The sequence below is a fragment of the Trachinotus anak genome, unplaced genomic scaffold (assembly GCF_046630095.1).
Source record: "Trachinotus anak isolate AG129_WGS33_773 ecotype Australia unplaced genomic scaffold, CSIRO_AGI_Tana_v1 ptg000002l, whole genome shotgun sequence".
NCBI classification, from domain to species: Eukaryota; Metazoa; Chordata; class Actinopteri; order Carangiformes; family Carangidae; genus Trachinotus; species Trachinotus anak.
The window spans coordinates 20,290,478-20,304,948 of record NW_027273853.1 but is presented as its reverse complement, the minus strand read 5'-3'; the positions used below and the strand labels follow the sequence as shown (position 1 = coordinate 20,304,948).

The following is a 14,471-nucleotide window of genomic DNA, read 5'->3' as shown; positions in this document are numbered from 1 at the left end:
ACTGAAATTCCAATCAAACTATTTTCACTGGATGACACACAGAGGAAAAAAATCAAAACAGCTTTGGCTCGGCACGCACTCAAAATCTCCTGACATCTGGATAATCTGCGGGATTTCACACATTCACAGAATTCACACAAGAATTACACACATGCATGTGAGCCCCCCCCCCGACGGTCTGCATACACAAACAACATGCCTTTGCTTTTCACTGGTTGTATTACATCACCCTCTAATCTAAAAATAGAGCCAGAGATTAGGCCACTAGGCTACACGTTTGACAGCACTGCTTTTGTACGCTATAAACACTGTCAGTGGTAATAATTCATAGACTGTAAATAAGAATTGATTTCAAAGCAGCCTGGATGAATAAGCACATTGTAAATTGATATTAATCAAAACTTTGTTTGGTGGTTTGCCCATTTCTCTTTTAGCTACTTTCAGTCAAAGGAGAGAAACAATCGAGGTTACCACATTATTCCTTTTGTTTATTTTGCCTGCATCCAATTTCATTTGCATTCCATGATCAAAGCCACAGACTTAAAAAAAAGAATAGACAATAATAAGAACAGTGCTTGTTCTGCTCGTTATCCACCGTTGTGGCATAGAGTAACTGAGGATGACTGGGCTGACTGTGTATGTCTGCGTGTCCTTAAAAAGCATTTTGTCCTCCGTCAGTCTCCCGTTCAGGAATGAGTGATGCTCAGAGAACAACCCTGGAGATGAAAGTTAATATCCCGACCCATCTCCTCCTCTCATCCATCAGCGGACTTGGTGCAGAGCGGGAGGGAGAGCAGGATGCAATGCGATCGCTCTCCCTGAGCACAGGAAATCTTCACAGTAATGGTTGTGCGAGCAGAACATGTAGTCAGTCTAACTTATAGCTCACCACACCCACTCCACCAGCTCTAAACTCCCACAGCAATAATAGCTGGATTTGACTGTTTTATGTCCCTGCTCATTTCATCCTGTTTGCCTTACGACGGCTTCCTCTCCGTCTTTGTTCTTGACAGTTAATGATCACCTCAGCAGCGCGCTTGCACTCATTACGCTCGTCACTGGAGATGGATGCATTACACTATGACTATAATGCTAATTACAGAGCAATGCGGCAGCTGCCTGCAGGGTGCAAATACATCACACTGACAACAAAAGCAGAGTAATTAACTCTTATTTCTCCATTATTTGTTGGTCATCATGTGCACAATATTTAGGCTAGCAATCATCACCATCATCATCATGCTGGGCTACTTCTTAAAGCAATAGCTCTTCATGTTGGGAAATACATTTATTAGCTTTCTTGCTGAAAGATATATGAAAATAATGACGTAATCAAGAGGATGAGGTGATTACACCACTTCAGTCCATCCATTAAGCTGAAAGGATTCATTATTTTTAGCTTAGTCAATTGGCCATTTTGACAACTGATTAATGGTTTAAGCCATTAAGCAAAAAATTTAAATTATTTGTTGGTTCAAGCTTGTTATATGTGCAGTTTTTCTGTATTTTCTATTGTTGTAAATGTAACATCTTCTATTTTCTGACATTTTTTAGACCAAGTGATAAAATAATTGATAGAAAACTAAGCTGATTAACCCATAATGAAAATAATTTTGTCCTTCAGGAGCTTAATTTCTAACACAGAAACTCTACATGATGTAAATCCTTCGAAGCATTTCCACCGTATCCAATCGTCTGTACTTCCTTTCATTTTTTCTGGTTCACTACAAACACATCAGCTGTTGCTCTGTCTCTGTCATCATGCTTAAGTCTGTCTGCTCTGTTTGGTGACCACACTTGACCCTGTGTCTCCGTAAACACCAACATATTCATCTTTCTGTCATCACACTACAATAACCGTCTTTTCCTCAGCATCATCTGGTCGGAGCATAACAGTGCTGCTATGAACATCTGTTTACTGCCCCACACAACTGAATTGCATGTAACTACAGTCAGTGTATTGTTACAGTAATGTGACACATGATTGAGCCCTAATTGTCAGCTTCCCTTCAGAGGGAGATTAGAAATAAAGGTTACACAGCGATAACTACAGAGGTGGTAGGTCTTCACTTTCTTCATCTGTTGGTCTCCATTTTTATCAACAATAAGGATTTTCAAATATAAACGTGTGCACAACCCCGTTTTGAAGCATATCCAGTGATACAAAAGTGCCACATTCATTCTGTAGTCACGCTGTGATGCCTCTAACTAGAATTTCCTCATCGAAGGTGTTCGAGTGTGTGTGTGTGTGTGTGTGTCTGCCCTGTGCAGCACTGTGCATAACAATTCAAGTCCATTCATAAAATTAGACTGCTTCGTAACACACTTCAAAACAAACTATTCCACCATCACTGTGCCTGTTTGCAAGCCATAGCTGTAAATATAAGATAGGAATGTAAAGCCTCAAGTCAGACTCACCACAGGTAAGTCTGGCCGCGCAGCAGTTGCACGACGATACTATGAGAGGTGTTATGACGAATAGTCTGTAAACTCCAGTGTAGACAGCGTGTTTGTCTAACCCAAGAAATATAATTACCTGAAATGGCAGTAATAATATATTGTCACTGCACGTCAGCATAATGATAATACACCTGAAGCTAAAGTCAACAGAGTGGATGAATAGCTGCGTTACTCTGTTTGATATCTGTTATTGTCTAGATATGCTCATTATGAGCCTATGCAAACTCAGTTGTCAGGTTCTATTCATACACACGGGAGTGGAGACAGTTGTGTGTCCACTCACATCAGCACACAAAGCCTCGGAGCTCACTGAGAACACAAACATTTCTCGGCCGAAACTCAACTTGCTTCTGGCTGAGGCCAACTCCAAACCATCTGGCATTTGAATCACTCCTGCCTCTGACAGCCAGGCCGCTCTCCGCAGCTGAGCTCTTCATCTCAGCTCACACAACTGATACAGATTTTCACCAAGTCCAGAAGCAGATCAGCCTCGGAGCCAATAAACATACAAATTCCATGTCGTCCTCTCTTCAGCACTAAACAGATTGACACATTAATACCCGGCGTGCTGGAAAAACATCATGTTCTCCGTCAAATTCATCACTTCTGTGGTGTCCTGGGACTCAGAGAACTGAGATGTGAAGTGCAACGTGTGCATGCTGCATCCTCTGTTTTTGCCGGCCTCAGTACAGGCCTTAAATTTTGACCACTATATAATACGCTACCAATAATTGATGCTGAATGCCTCAAATGGATTATTTTTTATTGCTTTATGTATGTTGGAAATATTCAATACCCCTTTCAACTGATTGTTTTCCATCCTTCCATAACAAGAAATTTCCCGGTCTCTGAAAACAATAGCAGTTTTCACTACCTATGTGCTAGAGTTAAACTGAAATAGAGCAGCTAAATCTAGCTCCACTTGACCTTCTCAAATTATGTAATCTAAAAGGCTGAGGCGATTGTGGACCAGAGGTTCTAGTTAATACTGGTCCCAGTCTGCTCAGTTGTGCGGCCAAGACAACCCTCAATTCTGCCCAAAAAAAAAGAGTGAGGGATTAACTGAATCTGAGCCCCATTACGTTTCTGAATCTAATGGCCTACATCAGATCCATTCCAACCATGACAAGGGATTTCAAATGGATTGGTTTCAAAGTGCAAAATAGCACAGCCAAGGAAAAAATGAACTCAAAATCTCTCTCTCTGAGGCTACTCGGGGGAATATGTGCTAATGACAAAGGGTCTTTTTTATGAAATTCGTGTTACTAACGCCTCCGGGGAGTCTGAGCCTGTGCCCACACTGCTTTCTTATGGGTGTCAAAACATGGTCGATTTGAGCTGCCTGCCAGCACTTGCAGCAGCTATTTGATTTAGGAAACCTCTTAAATCCCGACTCGAATGCCACTTCTCCCACCTTCATGCCTTTCATAACAAGAGTGAGGCAGGCACCGCAGCTATGCAGCCGTAAACGCAGTGAACCACGAGAGGAAGGGAGGAAACGTGCATTAACACTGTGAAGCTGAGCTGTTCATTCGTTTGTGCTATCAATAGCCCCGCTCATTAAAATCTTCATGGGTTTTCACATTTGGCTATCTGTGCTGGTCATTTGCATTCTTCACACCAGAGTGTGCAGTGAGATGGAGGCATGTGTTTGGTTACTCGTGTACTCGGATCCATGCTTCCCAGGGAACTAGGAAGTGTAATCTGAGAGCAGTAGGCAAACACAGTCAACACAGACTAGTTTCCAAGGCTTAGTCATGACCGGTGTGGAATGGAGGCATGCAGGAGGGAAGGAGAGGATGCCTCAGACTGGGTACAGGACCTGTTAAGCCGATTTTTTCATGGAACAGAGGAGAAATCAAATTGAAAACTGAATATATAAATAATCAAAAGCTAGAAAGGAATTAGGCCTTTAGCACATCCAACAATATCTACGACGTCAATCAGAGAGGTTCTATTTTTTTACCGCAAAACCAAACATCTCAAATTGATTCTTTTGTCTCTCTGCATGTTCTGACATGAAGGATGATGGACAGGAATATAAACGGCCGGGCCAAGACATAAAAACTAACCTTCGAGGCCTCATAACTAGATCACACATTTAACACACACGGGCTAACCCAGGGAATGTTTCTTATTCTGGCAGGCCATGGGAAACTCTGTTCAGTGTTTCAGCTCCGCTCTCTTCCCGATATTGATTACAAAGCTAATGTTTAAACTTCAGGAGGCTCAGAAAAGAAGACAGAACTCCAGACTAAAAACAGGCAGGCGGGATGGAAATTTGTGAGGAAAGAAGTGGAGGAGAAACAAACTGATATTCCTGCTACAGGCACTGTGTGATTTCTCGCCAGGGCTGACTGAACTGAGAGGGTGGATTTGTGGTTATGATACTATGACTAGCTGTTATAACGGTGGAGCTTTATCCTCTGACATTTGATTCTAAAATTTGTGAGAGAGAAGAAAGAAACAGCACAAAAAGCTGCAATATTCTGATGCTAAACATGAATCCAAATAAGCAATAGAAAAGAAGGAAGCGGTAAACGCATTACAAAAACAACACTGTCCCAGGCGTGAGACTGCCAAGTGGACACGAGCCTTCATTGTTCAACATTTTCAGATTTATTCTTCCCAGATTTCCCCAAAATCAGCGCCTTGATTCAAATCGTTTCATGATCAATATCATCTGACTCCACCGGAGAAGCCAAAAGGCTGCTATTCAAAGCCTCGATGGGACCCGCAGCAGCGACGCACAGCCAGCACAAGCCATAATCCTGTCACATCCACACTTGCTTTCTCTAATCTCCGAGCGTGGGCGCAGCTGTGAGCAGTTCAGATGGTAAACAAGTGGCGGGATGTGGGGATTTTTGAGACTGTGAGGAGGACTCAGCAGAGTGAGCTACCAGTACCAAGACCGACAAGCCAGCACCTCTTGTCCATGCTTTGACTTTTCTCCAAGGCTCAAACATCCTCAAATTCTGGCCTTGTGACAGGCTGTCAGAGTGCAGAGAAGCAGCTGCAGCAAACTAACAACCCCTGTGGACCCAGTCACGCTGGAGAGCTGGAGAGCAGGATACCTGACAGGATGACTGTAAACTGAGGACTGTGGGGGGCAGGTATACAAATATCAGCTGGGCCAAGACCTAGCCTCCTTGGTATGAGGTTTAACCAGTAAGTGCAAACTAGTGAAGCTCATTATTCAGTGTTGGCTTTCACTCAGCTGGTAACAAAAGTAACAAAACCTCCCGTTTGCACTGTTACATTACTGCTGCGTTCGGCTCCCTCTTCCACCCACTTTCAATTCAATTGAGAGGTTACATTTTTGTTAAAAACTGAAATAAGCCACATCTGTATTTTCAGTTGTGATAACCACAGAAAACTACCTTCCACCATTCTCAAGTAATTCTGCAAATATGCCCCACACTGAAATAATGTCCAGATTACTCACATGTGCACATCAAACGGACAGTAGCGTGAGAATATGCAAGCGGGGCTTTCTTCCCAGCCTAACATTGCTCAATCATTTCATCTCCCTCTTGCCAGTTCCACCAAATAGCTCAGCACACCCTGGACCAGAGGAAGGTCAGCCTTCCTGTGCGAACTGCGCAGAGCTGCAGGCTCATCCAGTCGGAAGGTAAGTGAACACCCACACAGAGCCGTGAAGCCTGCCGATAGATTTACAGAACAAAGCAGGAAAACAGAGGCCTCCCAAATTACACTTTAATCCCTGTCACACATTACAAGATGCAGGTGGTAGTCGAATTGAGTGTTTGGCATGTGCTGCACAGATTACACTTAGACACTAGATGAGAACTTGAAGTGCTTGGCTGTAAGTCATGTTTCAGTAAATAAGGAGAAATGAGGGGTGGGGAGATGGATGAACTGGAAAGGAGGGGAGAGTAAATGGACCTGAAAGGAGTTCCAATTAAATCCAATATGTTCCAAGTCAAACACTGCATCGATTTCTGTTTCAAATTTATTATAACAATTTCTATATCATAATAAACAGTTCGCCAATTAATGATGCTGAAATAATATCCAAGTAAATAGGCTTAATTCAGGCACAAATACAGTCCTCCTCCCAAAGATTACCAAGAGTTTACAAATAGTATTTTAAAAAAGGAAATTAGCAGAAATGTAAAAGAAGAGTAAAAAAGGACAACTGGAGATTTTAGGGGAAGTTATGCACTGGAACTCTGCATTATGGAGACAAACACTTGGTCAGGTTTGTTACCACTGTGTTTGCACAGAGGCCAAATTCAACACCTGTGCTCACCTACTGCATCTGACAACCTGTGCTATAGCTGGACAAGCTGCACAGAACTACCGGGCAGATGTTTTTGCACTTTTAGTTACATACACATTAAACCAACCAGACGCAATGTGTGCGTAAGTCAGCTTTAGATGTACTGGTAGGCACGAGTTGAACTTTGGACAGAGCTAGGTTAGCCGTCTCCCCTGCCTGCAGTCTTTATGCTAAGCTAGGCTAAACAAGAAAAAAAAAAACAAGAGAGTACTTCCCAAAGTGTTATCCGTCAAAAGGGGTCACTCTTTCCACCCCATGTTTGTTACGTTACCATCCCTGAGGCAGGTGTAAGCTCAGCATCTGTCTGAAGTATAATTAAGCAGGTACGGCCTCATGGGGGCACAAACACAAGCCCTCCAATTAACTCCCATACTAATATTACAATGATACGACTAGACGTCTGCTTGTCGTGGCATCAGTCGCTATGGAATTGACGACCGTTTGTATGTAGACCCCTGGTGCATGCGCTTGCTGAGATTCACAGGTTGCTGCGGCCTGGGGCGGGCGCCCTACAGCCCCAGGAAAAAAGACCAGGAGAGACAAGGCTCTTGTAGAGTTGTTCACATTCTTCAGGGAAAGAACATTTAGTGTGCTTGTTTCTCCATCGGGCCTGCCAGAGAAGAATCCGTCTCTTGTCCAGAGAGGCAGATAACAAGGCCCAGGCTCGTCCACACACACAACCAGAGAGTGAATGTGAAATATGATGTGGTCTCAGGAGGGATGAACGGTTGAAAGGGTCCTAGCGGCTATAGGCTGAGCAGCTGTTAGATGCTTCCTCAGGCCTGATCGCTGAATAGGCCGAGCCGTTATATAGGTTTCAGAAAATAAAGCTGTGTCACAATAAGACCTGACTAGCTGCAGTGTAGATATCAGGCTACACCAACCTTTTGCTTGTTGACCTAGGTGCTACTGCTCTCTCGTGTCTTAGAGTACGGAGACATGGTTTATTTATTCTGTGGATCCTCATACACAGATTTTGCAGAGTCTAGGCTTCAACAGGAGACAATTTCAGAAGAGAAAATACATGGAACTCTAACTGGTGATGTAACGCATTATAGGCTGACTGTGACTGATAAGGGTCATTCCAGAGGTCACTTGTGTCCAGTGTCTGCCAAATACAGATATGAGGCATTATTAGACTGATTAAACAGCAAACGCAGCAACACCTTAGCCACTAAATACATAAATTATGTATGTAGTTCTCTATGACTGCCCTAAATGTCTGGAGTGTCAGTCAGTGTTATATATTAAAAAAAAAAAACTGCTTATAAAAATAATAATCTACAGTGTGGAGGATCAAAAAAAAAGCTCACCTTCATGTAATTCAGCAAACACTAACCATGACTCTCAGACGTTTGTACAAAGATAGGACAAATATGAAGTTGCTTGACCAAAGGTTATATTTGAATTATAAAGGTCTTTGTCTGTGGTCTCGTGTTTGCAAATATTTCTTTAAAGATTTTTACATTGATAGCTGTGGTCAGGTTTAAGTATGAGGCTGGAAACGATTGCAACATATTTAGGTTTGTTTGGGTTTGGTGCGGATAAAGTTAGCATAAGGAGCTGAGAAAACAGTTAGCCACACAAAACCAAACAGTGAAAACACGGGCCGCCTTGGTGGTTCACTTACTTACTCCCATGTAATCCCAACATCTCCTGTTTGATTCTAGTCAGGGAACTCTGTTGCACGTCATTCCCAAAGACTGCCTCCGTGACGTCATCCGTAGGTTTCCGAGGAAAGGTTTTGAAACTCCACCTTCAACATCTTGGCAGCGCCTGACTCCACCTCACTCCCAACTAATCTTGGGCGTCTTTTTCGAAGGCTAACTTATTTGCAAGGCAACAGAACAAATATGAAACAGTGACTGAAACACAGGCCATCAAGATGTCTACGTGTTAACTAACAGTCCCTGCTGCTCTGCACTGCTAAAATCCTGACTTTATGACCGTGATATCGTCTGACAAAAATCACCATACGCGAGTTAAATATAACGGCTGTGCTGTGATTTACTAAAATGATCACTCAGACAGAAAGTTAAAACTCAATTACTTCTATGTCAGATGTCATGTGGTTCATTGAATGAGATACATAAAGAGGTGCGCCTGTGGAGTGAAAGCCCAACCTAACGCTCGAGACAATACCGGCAACTCTCTTCTATGGAACGTAGTTGAGGATTGTCCAAAAAGTCCCTAGATTTGTCAATAGATGCTGTCTGAAAAGTCAGGAAATCTAGTGACAAAGACCCTAAGTTGTAAACACTCCCTATAAACACCCCCCGATCACATAATAGAAAATCCAACACTCGGCCAGTCGACCAATGGTCTAATTTCATCATTTGGTCACATGTCATTTGGCTGACGAATTGTGTATCATCAATACTCGCTTTAGCAGTCCAGCCAAAAATATATGACTCTTGCTCCTTAATGTTCACCAATTAGTTGGCAACTTTGTCTGTCTGCTGTTTGCGCTGGGAGGCAGTGCACAGTTCGTTTATCAGGTCTGCTGCTGCTGGAAATGATTGGTGACAGCTATTTGCGGTGCATAAAAAAACCCAACAATGTGCTAAGGAAAGGACTGAAAACCTCTGCAGAGCTGAGGGAAAATGCAGAGTTGGTTGATAATTCACTGTGGGTTGATTAATCAATTGGTAATTAAAAAAAAGATTGGTCTGCAGGTAAAAGGTCATAACATGCATGAGAAACTGATAACAATATAACAATTTAGCTGGATCATTAGTCTCCAGTAATCTGGACACCTGTTCACTGGAACTTTTATGGAAATGATTTCAGACATGACAAATATCACGTACAGGATGCAATTCATGAGTCAGCTTGCACAACAGCCAGTGAGCTGTATTTTCCTACGACACTGTAAACTTGTAAACTTGAAATGATATCTCCTCCCGACTTGTCTGTACAACGGTGTTTTGAATATATATCTAGTCCTTGATTATCAGCATCATTTATCACACACAGAGAGAAAAAATAAGATTGCGCAGCACTGCTAAAAATTTCAAGGGTCAGCACACTCGCAAAATGTAAACAGTCTCATTGGCCTGGCCTCAGGAATGCATTTGTCATACTGACCTACTTCTGACCTGCAAGGTACAAGAAACAGCCAAGAAGAAGTAAGTCTTTAATCCAAAGCTGTGAGAAATCACTAAGGCAAATGGACCGGTGCCATACTCAAAGTCACAAGCACAACTTCAACCAGTGGATTTGCTGTTAAGTCCTCAAAATCTGATCTGCATTATGCAAGTTAAAAACTTTACTGGTGGCGAGGAAGGAGAATGGTGGCAGAAACATTTCATCAACAATCTCATACGTGGGACAACACAACCTTAGGAAAAGAGAAGGGAATTATATCGTGACATAGGTCTTCAGCTTATACCTCAGAGCATTTAGATAACCTTAATGATATCTTAATGGCTTCTACCAGGCTGTTTGCTTTTACAATGTCTGACTCAACACTCAGGAATACACTAATCATCATGGCCTCATTCAGTAAAGGACACGGGCCCGAAAGGGTAACATGGAAATTGTCCTTCAATACACTAATTTCCTTACAGCGAGTGCCTGCTGCAAAACATAACCCTCCAACGGTTAACAACATGCCATTAGCATCTAGTTACTGGCATGTCTCCTTTTAAGGACGTGCTGCAGGCTGGACCAGTTCCAATATGTACGGTGGCTTGACATCAAAAGGAGCCGACAAGGTTTTGATGATTCAACCACAGAAACAGACCTCAGGGCAAAACCTGAGAGTTGGGACACATCCATCGGTTTATGACACAGCAGAAACTGCTTTCAGAGGCCTTCCTTCCTTCTGTCCTTTCATCCAGCTCTGCTTCCAAATCCGCGGTACTCTGTAGGGTTGCAAGAGGGCCAGAGCCAGACAGGAACTCACTCCATTTGGAGGTCGCAGTGACTAAGCCTCACCCTATCCCTCTGCACGGCCACTCTACCTTCCGTGGAAGCATCTGTATATTGATAAAACATGCGTCAAATCTGACTCATTCATTTTATACTGGGCAGTTCAGGGCAGTGCATGAGTCGTCTTGCAGGGTGTGTACTAAACACGGACTAATATAAAAAGAACTATGACTCAATTATGAATAAATTGAAGGATCCAGAATTGCATTTATGTTTGTTTTTTTTTTTGGTTTTCGTATCATCACAATGTCAATATATATTTTGATGCAGTGTAGCATCTTATTCAGAAACGGAAACAGAGACAGGTGACAGGGATTTTGCTTAGTTTTTGGTTTGCCTCTTGCATGTTTGCCCATTGGTAATGAATTTTGAATAGAGATTTTGAAAAAGTTATATTAATTTGAGATAAAGGATTTAAGGCAGTTTTGATCAGGTCCAGAAAACTGCAAAACATAGAACTGACACAACACTGTCCCTGCACCTCTGTTAAGCAGTGTTGCAGAGGATGCTGCAGACCACAGGTTGACCCAGCTCCTCTCAAGAAAGCCAGACTGCAGTCTTCTTCAGTTCTTAACTGCGCTGAGCCAGCCACCAAGCAAACATCCTCCTCCTTCTCTGCTCCACGTCCTGATCTCTTGAGAGGGACACTGTGAGTTATGATAACACATGCAGCATAATGGAGGCTGTACATCCCTATTATCATCTGCCTGCCCCGCATCACCCTGTGACCTCAGAGAAGATCTCCCAAGTCGAGCATTGCTGGAGCTTCTCCAGCCTAAGAAGGAGGTGGATAAAATGCAACAAAAGGTCAGTATCATCGATCAATACAACAAATGCTCCATCACTCAACTGAGACAGGGTAAGAGTCTTTGTCCAGGGAAACGCCTGTCAGGTCAGGACCTTACCGCTCCATTTAGCCACAGACTGACTCTTGTTGCTGTGTGTTGATGTATGGCCCAATCTGGGTCAGCTGGAGTAATATGGTATTGCTGTTATTGTTGAGGTCAACGTGCAGCCAGCCAAACAGGACCAAAAACAGAAGCATCAAATAAAAGCATGCATCACTAAGGGGTCAGGAGGATGACTAGAGTGACCAGAGGGAATCACATGCCTGCGACGCAAGTGTTTGTTTGTGGAGGAAGAGATGCGGCACTGTGAATCAAAACAACAGTGCAACCCTCAGACTCTCCAAGCAGCAGCACGATCACGGTTTACCTACTTCCTCACATGGAACACGTGTTTCAGTTTCTGAATTAGACAAGCTCAATTCAAATCTCATCCAATTTCCATAAAGAAATATCATTCAATAAAGAAATCAAGAGAGAAAAGGTTCCTGGATTGGAAAATAGAAACTGTCATCATTTGCCCTCAACAGGAAAACTGTAATGCATCTAAAAGAGACAGAGCAGCATACAGACACCTGTTGTGCTTTACTGGACTCTAACACAACAACTACTTGTGATGTTGTATAGTATTATTCAAACAAATAATTGTAAAATGTTGTCAAGGGTAATGTATACGGTTGCAGAAATATTTCACACAGAGACAAAACAGTGGACAGAACAGAGACTCTCCCCTGAGACTCAAATCAAGTAATCAGATCAGTTTTGGGGGGTTTTTTCCAGCGATGTTCTACCTGTATATTGCAAAAAACACAGGGTCAAACCTCAAGGAAGTTCAAACTGTCTGAACAACGCATACCTGAATTATTATGTGCCCTTGCCATTTCAGTAATTCCTATTCAGGTATTTGTCAATAGGAACATGCTTTTGGGCCACAGGATTATTATGATTATTATGAGGCTCCCTCAGTATAATATCAGGAGTGAATATTGCCACCATCCACTACACTCCACAGGCTATCCCATCCGATCTGTACCGGACTGAGAGCCAAAGTGCTTCATAAACGGGGGTTGGCAGACGACTGCTGATGCACCATCACAGCAATGTGCATGCACCATGTAAGTGAAACCGCCTGATTTAGTACAAGGACCGAGCGGTTAAATCGTTAGTTGCTCCATTAAAACCAGCAGACCGTGACATTCCCAAACGTGCAGAGGTGTAGTCCGCGGCTCTCAGGGTAACCTTAAAAAATGCACCGTGTTTGTCAGGCGATCGGGAGCGACGTCTCTCCTCACCTTTAAAACCCAGCGTTTATAATCCACTCGTGCGTCGCCGGGATGAACCCATGTCCGTCTGTAGACGCAGGAATTCCCCGTTAAATCCACAGCACTGATCTATTATTTAAACGGGTAATGCTCGTCCACGCCAGAGCAGGGAGCCACACAGCGGAGGAGAAGGCGCAACTTGAAACTGACAGAGAGGGATCGGGCCAAACCATACCAGCGACAAGGAGGGGGGAGAGCGCAAGTCTACACATAACAACACGGTACGGAAGCATTGCTAACTTATTCATTTCGCGGTGATTTACGCCAAAAGGACAACAAATTTGAATTTTATTTTAAAAAATCGGACAAAATCTTGTGATGTTAGCATTTGCTTAACCTCCTTTAACAATGTTTAGCGTGATACCCCCACTCCTAGTTGGAGTGAGCCTGCGTGTTTTAACTCAGTTTAATCCGATTGGTCTCTTCCTACGTGACGCAGCAGTGCTGCTGCCTTCACATGGTGTCAGAAACATTAGATGGTTTACACAACAGGGAAAGGCGGGCAGGATTTTACATGATAGCCGAACTGCAGAGATATTCTTAAATTCTCCTTTACTGTACAGGAGCCCAATATATCTTGTGTGTGACTGGACACGCTAAGTAAATAATGACTTGACTGGGACACGCTAAGTAAATAATGACTTGACTTCAAATGAGACGTTTAAATGTCAACAACCAATGGCCCTAAAGGAGACTTAATAATAGGTTGTACTGTAAATAACAATGATAATAATTACAAAGAACAATGGGTGATGTTGAGCCAAGTTGATTTCAGTGAGATAAGACTGTGAAAATAGTGTTTACATAAACATATGTGTGATTTAACTTCAGTCATGTCGGGATTGAAAGTCTGCATACACTTGTCCATATGTCATATGAATTATCAGAGTAATTCAATGAGCTGGTTGCAAGACATAAAGTGAGACGTGTACTTTCTCAGCCTCAATGAGTCTGTTGTGTCTGTCTCTAAGTGTCTTTTTCCCATATGGAATCATGAAAAATATAATTCCCACCAAATTCCAAAGCCCATTTGTTTGTTTTCTTGCAAAGCATAGACGTGGTTTTAGAGGAGCTGAAGCTTGCCTTAGTGGAAACCACTTAAGATTACAACTTGGGAAAATTATAAGTTTCAAACAATTACTTTCAAACGGCAAGAAAACAGTATAGTGAGTCTTTGGCTGCTTCCCACAGACAGAAATATGCATCATTGATATGCTGCTTTGTTCTGTCTCAATCACAACACAATCCAAGAGTTCTCATGCGACAAAAACATACTGTATAGATCAATGGCACAGCGATTCCAAAGAACCTATTAAAAGCTGTAATGATTATCCTGAGTGTCTTGGATGATTCTAAAGAAAGGTCAACAACATGCAGGCCCTCAGCAAAACCCACTCAACTATGAAAGTCACTGCCGCTTCAGATGTGCCACTGCCAGCAACTGGATCACAGGCAAACGAGAACAGTGCAATCTCAAAATATGACTACTTTAGATAATGTTCATGCACTTTGATTAGAAACAGGGTTTTATCTATGTTTATAGTGAGTACAACACTATGTTGAGCCCTTGCACCACTGTGCTGGAATAAGGAACCCCTCCGCCACTAT

At 42.7% G+C, this 14,471-nt stretch overlaps 1 protein-coding gene across 10 annotated transcripts in view; it reads right to left on the bottom strand.

Moving 5' to 3' along the window:
• The window catches only part of mical3a (microtubule associated monooxygenase, calponin and LIM domain containing 3a), a 61,549-nt gene extending 48,514 nt beyond the window's left edge, over nucleotides 1-13,035 (bottom strand). For 4 of the 10 annotated variants that reach the window (XM_071504922.1, XM_071504937.1, XM_071504947.1 and 1 more), the window contains exon 1: nucleotides 12,834-13,024. The gene's annotated coding sequence lies outside the window, so the exon portion shown is untranslated. Of the gene's footprint in view, nucleotides 1-12,833 lie in introns of all 10 variants that reach the window. The other 6 variants (XM_071504930.1, XM_071504970.1, XM_071504905.1 and 3 more) reach the window with 6 other exon arrangements.
• Between the last annotated feature and the right edge of the window lie 1,436 nt (nucleotides 13,036-14,471).